Genomic DNA, 26905 nt, shown 5'->3' on the forward strand with positions numbered 1-26905 from the left:
CCTAAATTTAATTAAGTCTTTAAACATAAATATCAATCTATAGGAAATCAGAAGATGAAACATTGTACAAGAAAGCATGCCTGGTTTCATCAAAAAGTTAGTGTTATCTTAAGGAGGTGGGGAGGTCATCATGTTTCTAGATTAAAAATACGAATATTTAAAGCAACATGAGAAGCTTGATTGGATATTTGATTTAACACACACAAAAAGATATATAACATAGTTTGAAAATAATTTTGAGAGTTTGAATATGGTTGAGGTGTTAAGTACTTAGGTTTGATGAAAGTATTTATGTAGGAGAAATTTCTTGGTCTTAAAATATGCATGTTAAAATATTTAGAAACTGCCATTTTGCCTACAAATATTTTCCATAAATATGACATACATGCACACACACATAAGTACATGCAGGTCTGTGCAAGTATATAGGTATGTGTTTTATATATACATGTAAACATATATGCATGTATATGCATATAAACATGTGTACACACAAAAGAATGGCAAAATATTAATAATTATTGATTATAATAATGTAGTGATTAGTATGTGGATGGTTATCCTTTTTATGTTGAGTGCTTGAGTATTTTCAATTTAAACATTTAAAAATTATTTATTTTGGGCTAAAATCATATTCTTTTGTGGCAAAGTTTATCTTTGTTACCATTAGATATTAGATTTCTTTCGTAAGTGCGCAACTTTGTTTTGCAGGCACTTTTTGAGTAGGTAGAAGGGATTTTCATTTTGTTTCATTATTTTAGCTGTTGTTTTTCTCTATCTGTCCCTGTCTTTTTCACAGTTTTGTAGTTTTGTGTTGGCACTGCCTGATCATAAGCCTCCGTCCTGAGCCAGGTGTTGTAATCACAGGCTGTTACTCCTGCTTTGTAGTGCTATTCGGGTTAGAAATTCATCCATGGGCCCAGTGGGAGAACTGGATCAGCTTCTGCTTGCAAAGCTTCTGTCTTGCACCAGACAGAGTCTTGCAACTTACTCTAAAGCTATTACATCAGGCCTAGCAAGAGCAGCCTTCATTTTTCAGCCAGCTTTTCAGGTAGAGGAACCTCACCTCAACTGCCGGTTTTAAACTCTGGAACTGGCTCCAGGCTCTCCTCTCACATGAAACACTTTATCCGAGTATTATGTTCTATCCTGCTATGATCTTTATTAGTACCTAGAGCTCTACAGACCCAGTTTTTTTTTTTTCTTTACAGCTTGAAATTGTATTCCTTTTTAGGCAATAAAGATGTTTATCTTGAGTCTTGCACCGCCTTTTTCTAATTTATTTATTTATTTATCAATCATTGCTCTGTACACTTGCTATTCAATGGTCAACAAATAAATAATAGCATTGTCATCCATGGAAAGTTACTAGGAATTGAAAATGCTTAGGCTCCCAGTTTAGGTCTACTGCATCATAATTTGCATTTTAACAAGTTTCCCAAATGATTCAAATACACATTAATTTTTAAGAAGCACTAGTTTAGAACACAAGGATGCATTGAAGTGAGATCTCACCATGTCCTCCTGACCAAAAATCTGGAAACATATCAGAAGAGCCAAAGGTTAGTGTATTTTCTGAGTGGTTAGAACAGGTTTCATTCTGTAGCCTTCCACAGCTTTGATTTATCAGGTCTTGGGATACAAATAAATGATGCTCAAACTTGGAATATATTTATTATGTTTCCTGATTTCTAGTTTTCAGTAGTACAGAGAATAGTTGTAAAATCACTTGATGTTGTTTTCATGTTTAGTTATATTTCCTACCATATGTTTTTTCTTTTTTTTCCTTGTTTTAGAAAGTTTTGTGATTTCATTATTTTTGCCTAAATGATAGTGAACATTATCATTTATTAATCTATAGGTTTATTTTTAGTACACAATGTGTCTTATCATTATTGTTTTTGTGATTTTTGTTCTAAATATATTCTGTAGATTTTTAATTACTTTTGTTTCTCTTATATCCTTTTAAACTTGAAAGACCTAGAGAACAAACTAGAGCAATACAGAAATATAGATAGAAATACAAAAGCAAACTAGAGAGCAATGTAAGAACTGCAAATACTTTAGTCAATTTTTTAAAAAGTCAACCAAGAACATATATATACTCTCTCAAGATGACAAATGATTGATATATAGATCACTTAAAGAATTGTTCAATTTTAAAAATAAACTTATCTTTGGGAAAAAAAATAATGTATTTCAGGGATATTGAAGGGTATGCTATACCAGACTATATGTGACTATAAAGACTCTAAATTGTAACTATACTTTAATGTGAATGGATTAAACAGAAAGATGGCTCATAATGGCAAAATGTAAAGGATCTGGCCAGGGGACCACTTGCATAGAAAGCAAAACAATAATGTGATAAGACAGTAGAACTTGTTCTGTAACAAAGGACGAGATTTCAAATAGAGTGATTCATAAATTTATTCATTCATGCCTATGATTTTCAAATATTTATTGAGTTCCCACTATAGGCCAGGCACTGTTGCTGGTGTTCAGTATATAGCCGTGAACAAAATAGTGAAAAATCTTTCCATGCACAAACCCATATGTTAATGGGAAGAGATGGAATATAAATATAAGGAGACCAAAGATATCTTTTGTAAAGGGAAGTAATAATGAAGAATAATAAAGCATTAAATGGAAGTAAGAAGGAATATTGTAAACTAAAGTGTCGAGGAAGTCATTACTGATAAAGTGATATTTAGGAGACCTGCAGAAAATAAAGAGGTGAGGCATTCAGATATGAGAGTAAAAAGGTAAAGAATGTTCCAGATGCATAGAATTTCAAGGCAAAGTTCTTAAATGATTACAGTACTACCATTTGCAGAAACAGTGAGGAAGCCATGGTTAAGAAGAATTTGAAGTGAAATGGGAGAGATATTGGAGGCTTACAAATTCTATAGGTTTGTAGCAACTCTAAGGTTATTAGATTTTACCATAGGTAAGAAAAAAAGACATTGGAGTTTTTTGAGGAGGATAGTATAATATTGACAATACTGGAAAAATAACATTTGGGCTGATGTGTTGAGAATACAGTTTAGGTGTACAAGTATGGTAGCAGAGACATTATTTAAGAGACTGCTGAAATACTTCAAGGGAGAAATGAACAAGACTCTAGCAGAGTGATAATACAGGATGTGCCAATTATGGAGAATATATAGATTGATAGATATCTTTAAGGAGATGTGGTGGACAGAATATCTCCCTAAATATGTCCATATCCTAATCCCCAGAATCCATGAATCCTTACATGGCAAAGGGGCTTTGCAGATGTGATTAAGGAACTTGAGATGGAGAGGTCATACTAGATAAAGAGAATATGCCCCAAATTATCACAATAGTTCTTAAAAATGGAAGAGAGAAACAGAAGAAAGTCAAAGGGAGCTGTCACTACAGAAAGAAGTCGCAGAGATGTGCAACACTGTTCACTTTGAAGATAGTGGAAGCAGGTCTCCAGAATGTGGAAGAGGCAAGGAAAGTGATTCTCTCCTACACACTTCAGAAAGGAATATAGTGTTGCTGACACCTTGATTTTAGGCCAAAGAGACCTATCTAGTATGTCTGACCTACAGAACTATGTGACAATAAATTTGTATTGTTTCAAGCCACTAAATTTGTGGTAATTTGTTACAGCAGCAATAGAAAACTCGTAAATATTTTGATTCCTGGAAGTACAGTACTGCTATAACAAACACCTTCAAATGTGAATGTGGCTTTGGAACTGGACAATGAGCAGAAGCTGGAAGAATTTTTGGGAACGAATCAAAAAGGCTTAGGTTGTCTTTAAAAGACTGTGAATAGAAATATAAATGTGAAAAATCTCACTATCTGGAAAGAAGAGAAGATCCTGGTATAGAAAATATATATCACATCAGAGAATACCAAATCTTCTGTTGGTAGGAATATAGATATTAAAGGCACTGCTGATCTGGAAGAAAATGAGGAGCATATTATTGGAAACTATAGGAAAGGAAAATCCTTGTTATATAGTGACAGAAAACTTAAGAGAATTATGTCCTACAGTTAAGCAGAAAGTAGCACTTGTAAACAATGAAATTGGACATGTAGCTGAGGCAGTTTCCAAGCAAAGTGTTAATATGTGGACTTGTTTCTTTGATACTAACAGTAAATTATGAGGGGGGGGGAATGAATTGGGAGAAGAATTACCGAACAAAAGAAACCAGGAATCAATGATTTGGGAAATTCTTAATCTATTCAGATTGCAAAACAGGCTAAAATTCACTGCCATGAACATGTACTCTAGAAAAAAAGTCTAAAGTGTGGATGTTCAACCTTTAAATAATGTCTTAGAAAGAGGAAAGGGTCAAAAGATTCAGTTAAAGGCTCCTTAGAGAGATTAAAGATATAAGTCACAGTCACTCTCAATCAAATCAGAAAGCATCTTAGTAACTCAATGGATGTGTTCCCTGAGTCATCTCAACAAAAGCCAAAAATAGAAATGGGATTATCTATAAGAGATAAGTGTATGATCTTTTCTGTAATGGAATAAATCCTCATGACATACATGAAAGAACTATGAGGTTCTTGGGATTTTATACCAGTAGAAACACTACCCACTAGATGGGACCAAAAAAGGACAAAAAGGCTTAAGGTTGTCAGAACCCTAAATCTGTAGGCAGGAAACAGGCTGACAAAACAACTCAACTGCAAACATTACATTTCATTACATTACATTTCATTTCATTACATTACATTACATTACATTACATTACATTACATTACATCACATCATATCACATCACATCACATTTCTCTGACTCAGAGGCACAAGTCCAGAGCATGGAGCCATAAGCCACAAAAGATGATTTCTAGACTTTGACTCTTAGAGTTTGCCAGACTAGGTTTCAGAACTGCCTGGGACTGGTGACTCCACTTCTTCCATTTTCGCTCTTTTTGAATTGGAATGTCTATGATAGTTACCTTATGCCTGTAACATCATCATATTTTGGGAGCCGATGCTTGATTCTTTAGTTTTAGAGGTCCACAGATGATGAAGATATGTCTTAGAATGGATCACACCCAGAATCTCACCTATGCCTAAATTAGATGATTTAGATAATAGGATTTGAAACTTTATAGTTGGTCAGATTTAGATAAGATTTTGGACTTTAGATGGATCCTGTATAAGTTTAGACTTTTGGGGATCTTAGGAGAAAGTAAATTCATTTTGCATGTAAGATGGACAACAATCTTTGGGAGAGAGTAGAATCTGGTAGACAGAATAATGGCCCCCAGAATATGTTTATGTCCTCTCTCTTACCCTCTTACTACAAGTGTTGAGAGCATTCTTACTACACAGTGCAGAAGAAGCTAGAACTGGCTGAAGGAATCTGAATGACTGTGTTGACATGTTACTCAATTCACAACCTTTACTTGGTCATTAGTGCTTCTTAAAAAGCCCATATTGACTCTTCTATTCTATTCAACAGTTGTTCCCTGTTATCCCTTGAATCTGAAATGATGAATAACCTTCAGTTATTTGTACTTTCAAGTGATGGATTTATTTTTTTATGATTTTGATAGTTATATATGAAACAATTAGAAAACAATCTCTAAATCTCCTACCACCACTTCTCAACAGTTTATATCTTTATCAACATATCATATGCATGATTAAACAGTTTGTTATACTATATACTTCTATATAGTATATACTATATACTTCTATATAGTATATACTATATACTTCTATATAGTATATACTATATACATACTATATACTTCTATATAGTATATACTATATATATACTATATACTTCTATATAGTATATACTATATACTTCTATATAGTATATACTTCTATATAGTATATACTTCTATATAGTATATACTATATACTTCTATATAGTATATACTTCTATATAGTATATACTATATACTTCTATATACCTCCCCTCAGGAGTGTCCTTTCAAGAATTTTCCACATTCTTGCATGTATTACCATTTTTTCTTTCTCTTCTGCATCATTCTAATAAGCATATGAATCTGTGAGTCTCTTAAACTGATTTCCTATTAATGGTCTGTTTTGTTTTGTTTTTTTAATAGTCTTTTGCTTATTTTGGTAAGAGATAACAGTTATATACTTCTTAGGCCAGATAAATTGTATATGCATGTAAATTCCCTATGATGAAATTACTAAGTCAAAGTGCAAATGCGCTTGCAATTTTGATGAATATTGCTGAAAAGGCCCTCCTATGACGTAACAAGGGTGCGTATTTACACATAGTTATCCAAAGAAAATGCTATTAGACGTTGTCCCTTTTTTTTCTGTCAGTCGATGATGTGAAAATTTTTATCTCAGTATAGTTTTAATGTGTATTTTTATTGTGGTAGATTGATAACAAAAATGACCCAAATTCTCCAACTTCCCTATATCCATAGACTTTATAGCGTGATTTTGCAGTTATTACTATTAGAAAGTAAAAATCTGTTTCCTCACTTGTTGAGTAGGAGCTGGCCTTATGACATACTCTGGCAATGTAATTTCACAAAAGTGACAATGTGCCAGTTCTGAGCCTTGGCCTCAAAAGATAATATATATTTCTGATCACTCTCTCTTTTGGAATTCTTCTACCACCATGTAAAGAAGCCTGGGCTAGTTTGCTGGGTAATGAGGCTCTCACTTCTATTACTCCAGCCAACTAACAGCCGGCGCACAAACTACTAATGATCAATCAGAAGAGTGATATTATTTTAGATGAGCCTACTATCCTCAGCTGTCCTACCAGCTGACCACAGATAGATGAGCAAGCCCAGCTCAGATCTATAGATATGCACAGATAACCAGTAGGCTTTTGAATAATAATAAAAACATTTTGAGTGCTGATTTTTGCGGTGTATATAATGCCAGTTTTACATAACTGACACACTTATTGATTTGAACATTTTTTCACATAAGCTTAAGAGTCATTTGTATTCCTTTTTCTGTGCACTATTATATACTTTACTGAATGTTCTTAGTAGAATTTGTCTGTTCTTTAGCAATAACAAATTTAGATAAGATTTTGGACTTTAGATGGATCCTGTATAAGTTTAGACTTTTGGGGATCTTAGGAGAAAGTAAATTCATTTTGCATGTAAGATGAACAAGAATGTTTGAGAGAGAGTAGAATCTGGTAGACTGATTTATATGAGGAAGATCAGTCTTCTGCTGTGAATATATTTCTCCCTTTGCATCTCTTTTGATGTCCCTTAAGGCATCCTCTGCCGTGAAGCAGCTCTATTTATATATAATAAAAGTATCACTTTTTAGGCTTCTAGATGTCAACTGTTTTCATAGTTTGAAAGATTTCTGTTTTCCCACTTCGTAATGCAATTTGCTCATATTTTCTTCTAGTATTTTAATGATTTGATTTTTTTTGTAAATTCAACTTTGGTTCTTTCATTTTGGAATTAAATAGAAGACAGCATCATACTCATCCACACCAAGAGAAAAATCCATAAAATCCATTTGCATTGTAATGTTTCGGAGCCAATTTTAGTGCTGAGTTCTCAAGGGAACCAGGTGAACTGAATTTGAAAAAAGTGACATGCCCCTCAAAGAAAAGGCAAGACTCAAAGAGTTTCCCTACAGTCAGAATGCAGAAGAAAAATTGCTGCCATATATGCAGATAAGAAGAAAACTACCGAAATGTTCATAGACAGATGGCAAATTTTAGCAGAGTTATGACAACTCTGAAAAAGTGAAAACTGGAAATGCTAGAAATGAAAAACAAAATGTTAGAAATGGAGAAGATATATATTTTTGAAACCTTAAGTCCCACCACGATTGTTTATTATAAAGGTGAACTCTGAGCCTTATGATAGGCTTATCAGTAGGATTTCTGGTAGGAGCGCAGGCACCGGGACCTCCAAACAGTTTGGATTTGCAGTGATGGGGATGAGCTACTAAAGGAGTCTGGTCATACTGGAAGAGGATGTCTTTGATGTCCTTCTGAGAAGCCTCATCCAAGTATTTCTGGTAACAGACCATCAGGGTTTTAGAAATGGGCTGGCAGATTCCATAAATCTGGGCCATGCTCCTGCTAACCTTCATGCAAACTTGGTGTTCATACCAACAAATTGCTCCTAACCCAAAAGCAGAATAGGTTCTAGTAGCTTGTTTCTCAGCTTGGCAGCTCTGTCACCTCTAGGGGCTGCCCATTCACCTTGGTAAAGCCATTGCCCTGTTTGCAGTGCACCAAGGCGGTGACTATTTTCTTATGTCCGAAATCTGCATGTCCATCCATGGCCAGAAGCCTGATAGAAGGTCCTCATCAACCAGAGCTGGAACTGGAAAAGGCAGAATGAGGAATATTTTTAATAAACTGAACAAAGACCTGTGAACACCCAAGGAGAAAGTACATGAAAGTAATGACAAATCAATAGAAATTATCCAAATTGAAGTACAGAGAGAAAAAAAAGTGGGGAGGTGGGAAACCAGGAATATCAGAGTTCTGTTGAACACAGTCTAACAGTGTTTGGATTCCCACAATAAAAAGTGGGAGAAGGCAACTGAATGGAAATCTAGAAGTTTGTTGATTGTGTGTGTGTGTGTGTGTGTGTGTTTTGGGGTTTTTTTTTTTTTGCCCCACTGATTTGAGATGTTACCTTATCATACACAGAATGAAAGTATTTACAACTGTCTCTGTGCTCTATATTTTCTTTCACTTAGCGATTTCATGTTCAGTATGGCATTTCTTAAATTATTGAGAATTTATAATATGTTCTAATATCTGAAATACCGTCCCTCACTTATTTCTCTTCTTTTGCATTGCTTTTCTTTAATATCAGTTTAAAAATTATTTTCTTTATGACATTTAGAATCAACTCACTAATTTTAAGACATTAACATTGGCGTGTTCATCAGAATCACATTTTCATAAATCAACTCTTGGAGGCTTGACATATTTGATACAGAGGCTTGCTTTTCCACTTTTAAAGATTATTTTGGTGTATTTGGTAACATTTCAAAGTTTTTCTCATGTGCGCTTTGCACATTTTTTTGCTAATGGAAGATATTTCCACAAACATCTAATGATGCTCAGCTCCATATTCATATTAAGATCAGGATTCTGAAATGCTGGTTCATTGTATGGTAATTAGGTGAGGGCCAAATGTTTGGTTGGGAACCCTCAAAAGCATATATTTTATTTTAGAACATGTTATTTTCCGCAGAAAGGAATATTTTAATATCCTGCTAGGAGTATATAAGATAGACTGCCAACATTATAATTGTTAAATGAAAGAAAAATATCTTGCATGCCTAACAGTTGAGTTCTAGATTTCCACTTAAAACTTTCTTCTTTGATCTTGATTCTGTCCTGTGATTGTTCATTCTGAATCCATATACCTTTGTCTACCACTCTGGAGTAGGAAGTCATCTGGAGCTCTAAGTGTTTCTTACAGGTATGTTTAAACAGCCCTTCTCTTTTCAGCCCTAGTAGACACCCAGTCTCAGACATTGCTCATGTCCCCAATCTTTAGGCCTTTGTGGGTTTGTGCAATGTGAATCCACCTTCCCTCATTTAGATTCTCTCCATGCTTAGATTCAGTGTTTTCTGTTCTGGTAAATCATTTACGAAGTTACAGCTTCGTCTCCTTTCCCTTACTTAGTATATTGGTCGTTACTTTTTACTCTCTACTGTTGTTTTAGGAAGGTTTCAGGTGGAAAAGGAATTCAATGTTTTTTTGTTTTTTAATATTTTATTTATTTGAGAGAAAGAAATTGAGGGAGAGAGGAGGAGGGAGGGAGAGGGAGATTCTGAAGCAGACTCCCCACTGAGCGCAGAGCTGGACTTGAGGCTCCCACCACCAGGAGATCAAGACCTGAGCCAAAACTGAGACATTTAACCAACTGAGCCACAATTCCAGGTGACCCAGGAATTAGATGTTTTTAAATGCACTGTATTTAACTAATTAAAATCATCACGCTAATTAAGAGAATTTCTTAAATTAGGTGTTGTTTTAAAAAATAAAAAATGAATAGGTGTTAGAATATAAAAGGATGTATGTGAATTAGAAATGATAACAGCACAGTTATTTGTCAAGGAAATGCACTTAAGGGAATTTCTAAAATGTATTAAAGTAAATATGGAGCAATGGGGAAGGAAACAGTGGTCAAGGTGGAGGGACATATCAACTAAAAAATTGATAATCACCAACATTATCAAAAAGAAAAGAAAAAATTAATGGATGTATCTTTCTTATTATTTTGCACACATGGTTAGCCAGTTATTGAAGCACATATACAAACATCGCATTAGGCAATAGTTTATTTTAAATAAAATTGCAGATCTAGATATCATTTTATACTTTAAAGTATAGTAAATAAAATACTACTCTTTAAATTATACTCTGAATTTCTGTCTTTGCCTGTTTCACTTAGGCCTAAACGATTATTCAAAATACGATCTTTTTCTCTATTTTTTTCTTTCATTTCTTATTAACATTGGTGATAAAACAGAGCCATGTATAAGCTGTTAACTTATATCCCATAAAGGAATATGTTAACTTGATGCTAAAGTGAATTTTTATGAAAATATTTCCCTCAGTTCTTATTCTTAAATGACAGTCCTATACATCTCTAAATCTTCAATCAATTATGTTCTGTACTCTAGGGTTATAAAAACAATTTAGATAAATCTGAGATAATGCCAATAAACTGTTCAATGAAGACTTTTTGTATAACAGATTCTGCAAATAGTGTTTTGATTCAATTATATTTTAAGATATTCAAATCTTACTGTTGATTTCTTTCTTATAGGACCCAATCAGTTCTCTATGCTAATTTTCAAAATTCTTTTATTTTACAGAAAGATTTTTTTTATTTTATTTATTATTCACTTTTTTATTTAGGAACATCAAATTTAGATTAACACTTAAAAAGTAACAGATATTTCCACCATTATATTACTTTGAGTCACTAAAAAGAAAAAGATGACAATCATGGTTTCTTAGATGTTTGTGGTTGTAGATATTTTTGACATTTTAGGAACAGGAAGTTGTTAGTTTTATTATCAAAGTATGTTCAACCTCTTAGAATCATTAGGCAGTGCAATATAGGAAAGAACCTTAGAAAAAAAGGGGTCCTAAATAATTGGACAACATTGGTTGTTCCTCTCCAAAATAAACTATTGATTCAGAGTTCAACTTAGAGAAACTCACAAATGGCTGTATTTGATGGATATCTTGTAAATTTTTTGGACAAGTTACAACTTACCAAGTACTAAATGACATTAATTTACATGATATAAAACTTGATTAGTATTTGCAAGAGTTGCCCTAATTAGAAACATGACATAATGAGGCAATATTTTAGCATCAATTACATGTTTGATGAAACTATTTGATAGCATCACTAAACTTTTGCATGACAAGAAACATTCCAATGGGAAGACATATGACACAATAGATTTGAAGTTAGGATAGGTAAACTCCTAAGGAACAAATATTCCTTAAGAATAAGAAAGATATTCTCTATACTGTTTCATGTTGAGAACATTGCTTTCAATCACTCATTATTTCTCATAAAGGTACTAAGAATTACTTTCATGTTTTATTTTTTTTTTATTTTTTTTCACCTCAACACTTTAACCTTACTTATTTATTCATCTATTTATTTAATTTTCATTTTTCAAGTTTTTATTTAAATTCCAGTTAACATGAAGTGTAATATTAGTTTCAGGAGTAGAATTTAGTGATTCATTACTTACATACAACACCCAATGCTCATCATGAGTGCCTCCTAAATACCCATCATCCATTTAACCAATTCCCCTGCCCGCCTCCCCTCCATCGCCCCTCAGGTTGTTCTCTATCGTGAAAAGTCTGTTTTATGGTTTGCCTCTCTCTTTTTCTTCCCCCATGTTGATCTGTTTTACATGTTTTAGATGTTAAGGAGTATTTATGTATAAAAGAAATGTAAAATTTTGTTAGCTCTCTATTATAGTGTAATGTTTGAGGCATAAGGGCAAATATTCTTTTAAACATAATTTCTATTATAAGAGTTATAATTTGGTAGTGACCAAGATACATTTTTGAAATATTTTTAAAAAATTTTTGTAGTACACAGTATGCCAGTATAGCATTTCCTTACCTTCATTTTTATTCTTTCATCTTAATTTTTTTGGTAACTAAAACAACTGAGATTTGTTTGCTCTTAAGATCTGTTGGCAAGAGTGCGTGATGACTTTTACTTAATGTTTTTCAGAATCAAAATTATTAGTTCCCATACATTGTTGTGATATTATTAATTTCCCATTGCCATCAATGGACTAAACTGTTTGGTTTTACATTCATATCTAAATATGTTATTTGTGATTTATCTACTTTTTCTTTCTGTAATAATTACTCCAGGAACACCCTAAATATTAATAAATTACCTTAATTCATATGCTTTTCAGGTGCCATATTATAATTGCTTTTTTTTAAACAATGCATGTAACTGACAGTTTGCACCCTTTACCAACCACTCCCTTTTGGCAACCACTTTTCTAATATATTTCCATGGATACAACTTTTTTTTTAATTCACATATAAGTGATATCATGTGATAAGTTTTGGGTATCTAATGGATAAAATGATAGCTATAACTGATAACATCATATTGTATCATCAAGATTTGCTAAGAGAATAGAACTGAAATTTTCTCACACATACACAAAAAATGCTAAATATGATTATGTAAATGATGAATGTATTAATTAACTTGACAAGAAGAATCCCTTCACATATATCAAATTATCATATTATACACTTTAAATGCCTTGCGATTTTGTCAATTGTACCTCAATAAACTGGAAAAATAACACATCAAACTGGTATATAAGGGACAAATAAACACTTTCTATTTTCTCTTTAATTTTAAAGTAGCAAATTAAATTGTTACTGAATGAATATTTATTTGCTCTTTCCTCCCCAACATCTATTGTCCTTATCCTATCAAAGCCTTTTATTTTTTCTCAGTATCTTTGCTTCAGTTCAGGTTTATGTGGTAATTTAGACCTATGCAGACTCCCCGCTGAGCAAGGCAGACGCTTAACTGACTGAGCCACCCAGGCATCCCTGTAATATATTTTTAAAAGATGCTGTAGAAAATCCTTGCTCAGCGGGGAGTCTGCTTCTCCTTCTGCCTGCCCTCCCCCTACTTCTGCTCGCTCTCTCTATCTCTCTCTCAATCTCTCTCTTTCAGAAGTGAAGCATTTAGACCAACAAGGATTAGCAAACTTTTTATGTGAAGTGCCAGATAATGAATATTTAACCTTTCTGGGTTATTTGAATTCTGAGAAAACTACCCAAGTGTGCCATTTTAGTGTGATTGTAGTCATGGATTTCAGATAGATAGATAGATAGATAGATAGATAGATAGATAGATAGACAGATATTAGAGAGAGGGAGAGACAGACAGAGATAGAGGAGCATATTTTGTTCTAATAAAATTTTATATACTTGAATAGGCGGTGGGTCGATTTTGACTCAGGGGCCATAGCTTGTGGATCAGAGAGCCAAACCAACCCAAAATATAAAACGGAGAAAGATTATAAGTATTTTAACCAGCTGGAAACCATTTCCTCTTGCTTAATTAAAAAAAAATTTTTTTAAAGATTTTCCATTTATCTCCAAAGTAAAATGCCTCTATTTTCTTGTTCCTCAAACTACATCTATAATTTATGTCTCTTCTGCTCATTATTATCTTTATCTCACTTTGTTTTTTTTTTCTCATTTATGCTCTCATTTAATTTTTCCTAAGAGATAGGAAATGCTTTAATGCCTCATTAAAATATGAAAAGAAAAAAACCTAAATAATGGAAATCATAGAGATGACTCTGTAACATTTTATCTTTTCCTATTTGATGTCCTTTCCCTCTTTTTATTTTTGTGCTTGCCTAGTGTTTCCAATAAAGCATCAGAGAAGACAGGACCTCAAATAACAGACTAAGGCATTAAGAAAGATAAACTCAGAGACAACAAACTTTATACTCCAAATGGAGTTGACACAGAGACCTATTGGTCAGACCAGGATGAAATGGTACACGTGTCAAAATGTCCTGGCAATAAGAAGGCAAACTCATCCATAAAGTATTTCTGGCACTTCTGGAGGTCATTTACTAACCATAATAGACCTTGTCTCACAGTGAATGACATCTTCGAGATGGCACTGTTTGGCACATTTGCACATCAGGGCAGGTATAATTCTGAGAATTCTATTAGCTTCAAGGGACTCAAATCACAAATGCATATTTCAAAGGCCACAGTGTTCAGGTCAAAATGGCATACAAAAATGGAACGGTGTCAAATAATCTTTCAGGAATATATAGAAATCTAAGCATCAATCTTACTTCACTTCCTAGGATTCTGAATCAATTTTTGGAAAAAGGCTACTGATCCACCTAAAGGAAAAAATCTCACAAACATATTAAATCAGATTTTATGCCATTTTAAACTTTTAAATTAACTTGTGCCTACATTTGAGATATTCATGATATATTTCTATAATACCTCTTCTAATGAAGTCCAGAAAATTTATGGATATCATCTCATTAAACATGTGCTAGGGGCACCCAGGTGGCTCAGAAGGTTAAGCGTCTGCCTTCAGCTTAGGTCATGATCTCAGCGTCCTAGGATCAAGCCCTGAGTAGGGCTCTGTGCTCACTGGGAAGTCTGCTTCTCCCTCACCCTCTCCCTCTGCCCCTTCCCTCCTCATGTGCTCTCTTGCTCTCTACTTTCTCTCAGATAAATAAAATTTTTAAAGGGACACCTGGGTGCCTTAGTTGGTTAAGCGTCTGCCTTTGCCTCAGGTCATGATCCCAGGGTCCAGGCATCGAGTCCGCATCAGGCTCCTTGCTCAGCGGGCAGCCTGCCTCTCCTTCTGCCTGCTGTGCCAGCTCTGCGTGCCACTCTCCCTACTTGTGCTTTCTCTCTCTGACAAATAAATAAATAAAATGCTTTAAAAAATAAAAATAAAAAATAAAATCTTTTAAAAAAATATGCTAACTATCTGTATTGCATAAGCCTTGGCTATCTGTTATTCAGATTTAATGTAATACCTGATGTCCAGAGAACCCAAGAGAAATAGACGTATGTAAAAGTTAGACATATTGAAATTATATATATATATATATATCTGTGAGTGTGCATGTGTGTATGAACCTAACTGTAATATAATCATCCAGCAGGGCTTTAGAATAACTACTTAGGGGAAATTCAATGCAATATTTTAATATCCAGTTAGTTTTACTTTAATACATTGTGATAAGAATGTGTCAATATTTCTCTGCCTGAATAAATGCTATATAATAAAATTACTTTCTGTTTCTTGAAAAAGTAGTATGTAACCTAATTTTTTAAAATTTTAGCGCATATTGTATATTCAGAGAAGTACTGCTTTCCCATGTTAATTCCATCTCATCCCCATCATTCAATCTTTTACTCATTCCCAACCATCTCCTGTAGATAATCACTCTTAGTAGTTTCTGGTTTATCCTTCCTCTCTTTCTAAGTTTCGTTTGTTTGTTTGTTTGTTTATTTATTATTTATTTGAGAGGGAGGGAGGGACAGAGGGAGAAGGAGAGGGAGAATCTCAAGCAAACTCCGCCCTGAGCACAGAGCCTGTCATGGGACTGCATCTCACAACACTGAGATCATGACCTGAGCAGAAATAGAGTCCGTCGCTCAACCCACTGAGACACCCAGGTGCCCCTCCTCTCTTTCTTTTTAGAAAACTAAACAGATATATGCATTTGTTCCTATTTATTATACAAAAGGTATTGGTATCATACTATAGGTATCTTTCAAACTTTGTCATTTTCCCTTAAAACTACACCTTGGGAATTACTCCATGAAAGTTCAATTCATAAAGATAGTCTATATTTTTTAACAGTTACGTGACACTTCATTGTGGAGATGGATGCACTTCAGTTTAACTACTTTCCCATGTTTGACTATTTAGGTTATTTCCAATGTATCACCTTTATAAATAAAAGAATAAAACTGTGGATGTATAAGTAATATTGTTGGAGAATTTTAGTCTGGGTAAGTATTTACAATAATGGCTAAATCAGAAAGTAAGCACATGTATTTTATTATGTATTTCCCAATTATCCACAAATGTACTCATTTCATCTTCCACAGGCAATATATGAGAGTAACTCTTTCCTCACAGCCTCAACAAATGAACTATATGTCAAGCTTTGTAATTTTCCAATATGATAGGTGAGAAATAATGTCTCAGGGTAATATTTTGTATTAAAATTTTTATTAAGATAATTTTAGATTTACTTGCAGTCATAAGAAATAATACAGAGAGATCTCATGTACTCTTCTCATTTCCTCCAACAGAGGAAACATCTTGTGTAGTAAAAATATCTCAACCAGGATACTGATTAATGACATTGATAAAATTCACCAGTCACATTCAGGTTTCTTGAGTTTTACTTCTCTTCATTTGTTTTGTGTGCGTATGTGAATTTAATTTTACCTAATTTTATCATATATGTATTCATGAATTCATCACCACAGTGTACAGGCAGAACAGTTTCATCACCACAAGGATCCCTGGTGTTGCCCTTTTATAAGGACACCCACCTCCCTCCCCCATCCCTACTCCCATTACTAACCCCTATAAACAAATAATCTGCTCCCCATTTCTAAAATTTTGTCATTTCAAAAATGTTGTATATGTATAATCATACAGTGTGGATTTGGCATCTGTCACTGAGCCAAGTTGTGTGTATGTAAAATTTGTTTCTTCATAATACTGGCATGGATTCTTTGTATTCCAGGGCATAGTTGTATCACAGTTTAACCATTCACCTATTGAAAAATATATGGACTTTCTAGTTTGGGGCTATTACAAATAAAGTTGATATAAACCATAGAGAAGTTTTTGTGTAGACATAAACTTTCGTTTTTCTGGGTTAAATGCACAAGAGTGCAATTGCTGGGAAACTGTTTAGTTTTATATCAAATTTCCAAATCATTTTTAAAAATAGCTACACTCTTTTACATTCCCACCAGCCATGTACGATTGATCCAATTTTTCTATATCATCACCAGCATTTGGTGATGCCACTGTTTTTATTTTAGCCTTTCTGATAGGTTGTGGGGATTTACCGCTGTGGTTTAAAATGAATTTCCCAGATGGCTAATGCCATTGAACATATTTTTATTCATTTTTGCCATCTGCATATCCTTTTCAGTTAAATGTTCATCCATATTTTTCCCCTTTTCCTGATTAGATTGTTTATTTTCACTGTTGAAAGTTTGAAGTTTTTTTTATGTATAGTGTAGCTAGTAGTCTTTTCCCAGGTAAATGGTTTGCAAATATTTTCCATCAGCTTCCAGTTTGTCTTTTTCTTTTCTTCACATGGACTTTCACAAAACAAAAGGTTTTCCTTTTAATCAGGTACCATTTATCTTTTTTTTTTCTTCTTTTTATGGATTGTGCTTTTTGGTGTCAAGTCTACAAACTCTTTACTCAGCCCTAGATCCTAAAGGTTTTATCTTATGTGTTTTTCTAAAGTTGTTATGATTTTATGTTTTACAATGTATGAGTATTATAAAACTTGTATGTGGTTATGTTCAATTTTTATAAACTATAGCATGTAGTTTGAGGTGGCCTTTGTTTGGTTTTGGCTATGGATTGAATACTCTAGCTTTACAGTAAACCTGAATATCAGGCAGAGTGACTCCTCCACTTCATTCTTCTTTGTCAAGATCACTTTAGCTAAACTGTGGTCTCTGCCTTTTCATATAAATGTTACATAAGCTTATGTCTACAAAAAAGGTTGCTGGGGTTCTGACAGAAATTGTTTTAAATCTATACATTAATTTGGGGGAGGAGGAATAACATCTTTACCATATTAAGTCTTCCAATCAATGAACTCAGAACATATATATCCACTTACTTCAGTCTGCTCTGATTTCTTTCATCAGTATTTTGTAGTTCAGTATGTGTTTAGCTATGTTTATACCTGAATATTTTACTTTTTTTCGATTGTTTATGGGTGATAGTGTGTTTTTAATTTTGGCTTCCTTGTGTTCATTTTTAGTATATCAAAATGTGATTGATTTTTGTGTTTTGGTCTTGTATCCTGTGACCTTGCAGAACTCACTTATTATTATAGTAATGTTTTTGTAGATTCTTAGAATTTTCTACTTAATAATGCCATCTGCAGTTTTACTTTTCCATTCCAATCTATATGCCTTTTATTAACATTTCTTGCCTTATTGCAATAGGTAGACCTTCCAATGCTGTTCTAAATAAGATTGGTAAAAGTAGATATCCTACCTTTTTCTTGATGCTACGTAGGGACAAAGCATTTAGTCTTTTAACATTAAGTAAATCTCAATGTCATTTCAAAGTTAATTTCTTTTGTGTGTAAATGAACCTTAAAAAAATTATTTTTTTAAAGTTTTTATTTAAACTCCAGTTAGCATACAATGTAATACTAGTTTCAGATGTACAATTTAGTGAACCACACTTCCATACAACATCTGGTGCTCATCACAAGTGCACCCTTGTGCACCTTAATCCCCATCACCTATTTAACCCATACCCCCACCAACCTCTCCTCTGGTAACCATCAGTTTGTTCTCTATAGTTAAGAGTCTGTTTCTTGGTTTGCCTCTCTCTCTCTTTTTTTCCCCCATGCTTATTGTTTTGTTAATTAAATTCCACATATGAATGAAATCATATGCTATTTGCTATGTTAAGTGGAATAAGTCAGACAGAGAAAGAAAAATTTAATGGTCAATCTTATATTTTCTTTTGAGAATTGTCTGTTTATCGCTTTAGCCCAATTTTCTGTTGGGTGTTGCTCTTCCCCCATCCTTAATATTTTAGTTTTCATATCTTGGTCCTATTAGCCTTTATCTGTGATATAGTTTGCAAAGTGTTTATGCCAAATGTCATTTGTCTTTTCCTTTTCTTTATAGTTTATGGTGTTTGTTAAAATGCAAAGATTTGAGAAATAATTTTTGCAGTCAAAGTATTAATCTTTTCTTTCACTGAATTTAGATTTTGTCATATTTATACATGTTACACAGGAAATTACAATTTATTATATTATTTGTATAGTATTAGTTTTTACATTTGGATCTCTGATATATTTGTATATGGTATGTGGCATGGATCTACTTTCATCTTTTGTTCAAATAATTGTTCAGTTGTTCTATATTTTTTTAAATATATATCTTTGATACATTGGTATCATGTCACCTATATTATATAATTCATTTATATATATTCACTTATATAATATATATTGTATGTATGCATGTATATATATTTGTACAGTCTGATCTTTCTTTTTAACTTGCTGTCTATCTATTCATGTGCAGTACCACACTGTTCTAGTTAAAGAGGCTTTCCTAATATATTTTATGCAGTAGATATTATTTATATTTTTATATTTTATTACATACATAAATATATATTAGTAGTGCATTTTAATATCTTGTGAGGCTAGTACTTCCCACTTTTTGTTTTAAGAGAACTAACATTTGCATGAACAAGAAAAAGAAATGTCCATTTGTTCAAGTCTACTTGCATGGTTTTCAGGGATGTTTTAAAGTTTTTTTCAGGAGGTCCTGTATGACTCAGTTGGTTAAGCTACTGCCTTTGGCTCAGGTCATGATCCCGGGGCCCTGGGATAGAACCTGGCATGGAGACCCGCAACAGGCCCTCTTCTCAGTGGGTAGCCTGTTTCTCCCTCTGCCTGCCACTTCCCCTGTTTGCGCTCTCTCTCTCTCTCTGTCAAATAAATAAATAAATAAAACCTTTAAAAATAAATAAATAATTTTTAATATAGATTTTGCAAATTTCTTGTTAAGTTTATCCCTAAGTATTTTACCTTCTAGTTGATATTTAAAGGTGTGTTTTTATTACTATACCCTTACCTGGTTTTTGTTTCTGTTAGGGTTATTGATTTCCATGTCCTGTTACTTTATTTCCTGCTGACACTTCCGTTATATCCTGTAAAAATATATTAATGTTAATTTCCAAAGGATCTGTATCATTAACTTGTAGTGGCTCATAGAAATAATAAAAACATAAACAAACCTATAGGAGAACAAAATGGCGAGAATAAATATAATGAAAATGATAAAATAAAGTGCCAATACATATATGCATTAATCTCAATTGCTAGAAAGGAAATATGTAATAAGAGGTAGTCAAAGCCAAGGAAAATTAAAAGGAGGAATAATAAAAATAAAATAAAATTAGTAAAATATATGAATATTTTCAAATTAGAAAAATATCAACACCAAAATGAGATTTTTAAAAATCATTAAATAATTGATATAACTATTAAAAGACAATAAAGAGGGAGGAAGAAAAGGCATAAAATACTGGTATGCAGAATAATAAAGTCAACACTGGAGATTCTAAATATATTAAAAACATAAGAAGAAATTATAAATAATTTTATAATCAAATATAATAGTTTGATAAAATGGCTATAATTCTTGGAAAATCAAACTTAGCAGAACTACAATAAATAAAGAAATCTACATAGTGACACATCCTATATACTTGCATATATGTATGTATGTGTATATATATATATGTGCGTATGTATATGTATATATTTCAAATAGAAAATGAAGTTTTTGCAACATACCATTTAAATTATCAAATAAAATGTAGAAATAGATTTACTGAAAGATTTGCAAGACCTCTACACTGAGAAGTGTAAAAGATTTAGTCAAATCCAGATTGGTTTACGGATCGATTGGAATCCTAACCAAATTCCAGTGTGGTATTTGTGGAAATTGAGGAGTAGTTTCTCTATAGAAATTCAAAATTGAAGAATAGTCAAGACTATATTGAAGACATCCTAATGGCTAATTAATATATAAAAATGTGCTTTCTACTTATAAGTAATTGTGGAAGTGAAAATTAAAACCACAGAGATAGTCTTCTATATCCTTCATATCCATCATGATGAATAAAAAAATTTTAAAGATATAAAATGACATTTGAACAAAGTCATGGGGATACTGGAACTCTGGTACACTACTAATGGATTTGTAATTGATATAATTCCTTTGGAAAATTGTTGGGCATTTGCTGCAAATGCTGAATATATCTACATTGTGACCGAGAAATTCTTCACTTTCACAGGAGAAATGCATACTTATATTTGCAAAAACACATGTACAAGGCTCACCAGAGAGCCTGCTTCTCCCTCTCCTGCTCCACCTGCTAGTGCTCTCTCTCTCCATCAAATAAATAAATAAAATCTAAAAAAAACAAAAACAAAAACTATTCATCATAGCCCTAAATTAGAAGAAACATAATTGGCCACGAAGAGTAAAATGTTAAACACCTTGTGCCTTGGAAGATGAACAATCTATTTCTGTAACAACATAAATTTATTTCACAAGTTCAAAATTTAAACTAAAGGAACCAGAATTTACAAGTTCATATTGTATGATTCCAGTTATATAAAAATCAAAAGCAGGAAAACAAATCGATGGTGTGAAAAGTTAGGGCACCAATTATCCTGAAGGATAGTTCCAGGAAGGAGGCACCAAGGATATATTTGGTGCTGATAATATTCTATTTCTTTTTTTTTTATCATTTTTTTAATTATATTATGTTAGTCACCATACAGTACATCCCCGGTTTCTGATGTAAGGCTTGATGATTCATTAGTTGTGTATAACACCCAGTGCACCATGCAATGCGTGCCCTCCTTACTACCCCTCACCAGCCTATCCCATTCCCCCACTCCCCTCCCCTCTGAGACCCTCAGTTTGTTTCTCATAGTCCATAGTCTCTCATGTTTCATTCCCCCTTCTGATTACCCCCCCTTTCTTTATCCCTTTCTTCCCCTACCTATCTTCCTAGTTCTTATGACTGGATTAAGAAGTTGTGGTCCATATATACAATGGAATATTACTCAGCTATCAGAAAGAATGAGTTCTCAACATTTGCTACAACATGGACGGCACTGGAGGAGATAATGCTAAGTGAAATGTTCTATTTCTTGATGTAGCTGCTGGTTTCAAGAGAGAATTCACTTTATAAACTTTCATTGAGTTGCATAGTTATAACTCATATCTATCTATTTACACATGTTTTACTCCAACAAAAGGTATTTTTTTCGATCGTGTATGTATGCCCTTATCCCTAATCTTTCTTTTTTTAAATGTCCCACATTGGTAAGAATGAAGTGTTCTAGTTGTTTAACTGTTGGGAACTTACTCTTTCATTCTGAAACTTATAAAAATACATTTAGAAAATAAAAGAAAATTTTTACATAAGAATATTGTTTTGAGAATCAAATGACATGACACACGTGAAATTATATGGCACATATAGGTAGGTGCTCAATAAATCTTAGCCCAGAATTCATTTTTTTAAATCTTAATTACTAAATAACCTTCTGCTTTTTGTTTTAGTACATGTCAGTTGCCAGAGTTGAAACACAGGATTCCACCCTTTATTTGCAATATTTCCTCTTTTTTTAAGAGGTGGGAAAATTCACAAGAGCAAATTTCTTGTGCTCCCTTAAGTGTATCTTGGATAAATTAGCTCTTTCATATTAGAAGTCATGGTTGTTATAAAACACCTGTGAAATATGAAGTGTACATATTTTGTAAAGATTTTTTTTTTTTTTCTGAAAGAGAGAGAGAGAGAAAGCACACACGCACAAGCTTGGGTGATGAGCAGATGGAGAGGAAGAAGCAGGCTTCTGTCTGGGAGCTGGGAACAGGGAGCCCAACACAGGGCTCAATCCCAGGACCTCTGGATTATGACCTGAGCTGAAGGCAGATGCTTAACCAAGTGAGCCACCCAGATGCCCCTTAAATGTACATATTTTTGAGTGGGATAATGGTCTACACTCTAACTATGCTCTACCCAACTGAAGCCAATAGAATATGCTCTGTCTAATCAGCAAATTGTACCAAATATGATTTTCAGAAACACTATAACTCCAATAAATGCCAAAGAGTTTTCACTCACATATCAACATTTAGGAATTTAGGTAAAAGTGCATGCAATCATGGACTCTTTCATGGGCATGGGAGAGAAAGGGCATATAGGAACATTGATTAGTATTTTTTAATTTAAAGATGATATTTTGATATGGTTCCAGTCATCTGTCAGCAACCTCATGAAAAAAAATCAGTTTATTATGTATTTCTCATGTGTTAACTTTACATCTAGTTTTCTAAAGTACATTTGTCTTATCCCACTGTTTTATGTCTTGGCAATGTTGCAGCTACTGCTCTTGTTATTGTTAATATTTTGTTGTTTTCTGTTTGTTTTTTAAAACATGGGTGCCTTAAGTACATAATGTATGGAAATGTATAATGTCCTTTTTTTCATCCAGGCTGAGTTAGTCCATTTTAGGCATCGACTTAGTGGTAATAAAAGGAATATGAATTCAATGAAAAAATAACAATAGTGGCATCATTACTCCTTTACAAGAAAGTTAGTTTGGGGGCATATTTTTACTTATTTGCTATTTAACACACATTTGTCAGTTAAATAGGTATGTAATTATTTTCCAATTATGGATATTTTAAATCTAGAGAGCTTCTAGGTTTCTCTATACCAAACATCAACATGATGATGAGTTTGGATTGTCAATTATATCTTTATTCCTAGTCTACATTTCTAACAGCTTGAACAATTATATCAGTCATGGTTTATCTACTTCAACCAGTTGAAGTAACAACTTCATTTTAAAATTATTGATTGTATATGTATTATTAAATCAGTTCATTTGACCTTTTTCCTTATAAGCAATTGTATATAAATTGTAAGGATTTGAACAATACAAAAAAATGTACAACATGAAACAATACCCCTTAATCTATTTATTATAACTCCAATTTCCAAAGGCTACCACAATTAAGATTTTCTTACCAGCACATATAAAACCATACATAGAAAGCTAGTTAGACAGAGAGATATGTGGATGGATAGGTAGATGTTGTATATATTTAAGTACATTGAGTTCTACTTTAAGGACTGCATATAGTTTCTAATTTTGTTTTAAAACATTTCATATAATTCAATATTTTGAATGGTCCTCAGTTACAGATAAATATGACTAAATTAGTCAATTAGTCCCAAAAAAGCTGCCTGTCAAATGATTTAAGAGAGTATTTTAATTAGTCAGTAATGTTAAAGGGTTTTTTTACACTAAAAAGTATTTTTGTCTACTTACATTTAATGGATTTCCTTCATCTATAAAAATATTAGCTTGCTCAAATAACAACATATTTTAATAAATATTTTCAAAATCTGAAAATGATAGAATTAGTCATAATATTGAGTACTTTTGGTAAGTAAATTTTCTGTTAAAATAATAGCTACGCTCATTTTAATTTTATTTTCAAAGAAATTAGTTCTGTCATATGCAGATATCTATTTAAAAACACAAATTTGTAAAATTAGGATAGCATATCAATATCTAATAATACTTAGAGAAAGCAAAACTACAATTGAAAAATATGCTTGAATATGCTAAGCATAATAGCTTTTCATGCTACATTCCTACTGACCCCACTGCAAAATATTAAGATAAGAATTAAAAAACTCCTGGGTGCCTGGTTGGCTCAGTCAGTAGAGCAAGCAACTCTTGATCTCAGGGTTGTGAGTTTGAGCCCCACATTGGGTGTGGAAATTAGTTAAAAATAAAATCTTAAAAAAAAATGAATTCAAAAACTCCCATTTAATTGCCTTCCATAAAATCTTCACATTGCCTTCATATAATATGTGGAAGAAATTCCTTAAAATATTGAAGTCATACAATATTCTAGGAAAAAAATAAATTCCACTTATATTTTCTGGATTAATATTGTATCTGCATCATGAAGTACTTACACTAGCACTTCTTTGGCTGTACAAGATAAAAAAATACACTTATTCATAAGTAATTTTCCACCTTTCTACAAAAAGGTGATTTCATCTGAGAAGGTAATTTACTTTCTGTGACATTTAATAATTTTTGTGTCATCATGAGATATCATTCTATTAGTAAGCATGAAAAAAATCTACTTATATATAAAATAATTTTCAAGGATTTTTTCATTAGAAAAAAATTATGAAGGGAATAATAGTTGAAACAGTTCCTTATGCTCTAATATGCTCACACAAATGTCAACATGTTATATATTTGGGTTTTATTAATATAGCATTATGCTTTAATACTAAAGGGAGACAAAGAAGAATCTTTAGATAATCAGAAAATTTTTCTAACTAGGTTAAAAAAAAGTAGATGTATTCTATTCTTCTTAATTTTTTATTAATGCCTTGATTGAACTTTTGAATGAAATAGATGCATTTACCTTTCTCTCTTGTCATAAAGAAAATAGCAATATAAACATTTCCTTTGTGCTGTTTGAAGAACTATAAGTGCACTCTATTGATAACTCCTCAACTCCCTGATGATTATTTAATCAAAAGACTTGTCAGTGTCACAATAAAAGTCAATCTTTTCTGTTATCCCAAAGAAACTTCTTAAAACATGTTATCTTAAATGCTTAAACATTAACTTCCTATATGTAATTCATAGTGGAATTTTACTATGCTGTAATATAATTTAAAATATTATTATGGGCCAAACAAATACTTGACCTGAAATAATTTTGTTCATATTTCAGTTTTCAAAGATATTTTTGAGGAAACTCCTGCCACTGTAAGATGTATGGGGAGGAGAATACTTTTTATCAGTTATGTACATGCATTAAGCTATGCAGCTATTACAAATATATTCCTTTATTTCTTTAAGATATAACCTCAAATGTCTTCTTTATACACACACACACACACAGATATTTATACACACACACACACACATATGTAATCAAAAGCATTACCTCCCTCATCACACACATACAACATCATTTGCGGTGGATTAGTTGAAAGATAATCTGTCTTTGAAATTCTCTAGATCAGGGTTTGCTAATTCAAATGCCTTTAAGAGCCACACAGGGAATATAAATGGGTAAATATAAATAAGTCCAGGGAAATAAATGCAAATGAATCTCTTCCAAGTGAAAGAGTATATGCTCCAATTAAATGGGGTTATTAAATAGATGCTTCGCACTGCAAGTAATAAAAATCTGACTCAAACAACTTAGCTTGTGCAATTTGTTTATCATGACTGGAAGTCCAGCTAGAGGATCAGCATCAGTTGTAGTGTTATTGAGATTGTTTTCGATTTCTCCCAGGTTATCCCTATCAATCATCTCTGGTACTGTGGCTCTTTCATGACAATGCCTACCTCCTTTTCATGTCCAGGAGATGAGAGAGAGCCTTCCCTACAAGGCCTGAATAGAAGTTCTTCCCTTATATGACTTGGTTCACTTTAGGTCATATGTCCATTTACTGGCTAAAACAATCCCAAGGGGAATATCATTTACTGATGGGTTTAAGTTGATTTTTTTTCTGAACCAATTACCTGCAAGAAAAATCTAATTATCATAATTGGCCAAAGCTAATGGGGACTCACTCTTGAACCTGGATAAATGGTCAGTTTCTTGAGTTCCATCAATTGAATAGGAAAAGATTGACTATCTAACTAAAATTGAAATTCAGCTGGAAAAAACAAAAAAAAAAATTGATGCTGGTGATCAATGAAGAGTGCCTACCTTATGACCCAGCAATTCTTCTTCTAAGGATATAATCAAGAGAATTAAAAACAGGTACTCAAATAAATCCTATACATAAATATTCATAGCAGCACTCTGCACAATAGTACATAGGTACAATAGGTAGGGGGAAAAAAGGAAATGTCCACAAACAGATAAATGGATACAAAGAAATAGTGTACACATACAATGAAATATTATTCAACCACAAAAGTGAATGAAGTAGAATGAACAATGAAAACATTATGCTAAAAGAAGTCAGACCCAAAAAAGTACATAT

The sequence above is a fragment of the Ursus americanus genome, chromosome 4 (genome assembly GCF_024610735.1).
Source record: "Ursus americanus isolate L20-20 chromosome 4, mUrsAme1.1.p, whole genome shotgun sequence".
NCBI classification, from domain to species: Eukaryota; Metazoa; Chordata; class Mammalia; order Carnivora; family Ursidae; genus Ursus; species Ursus americanus.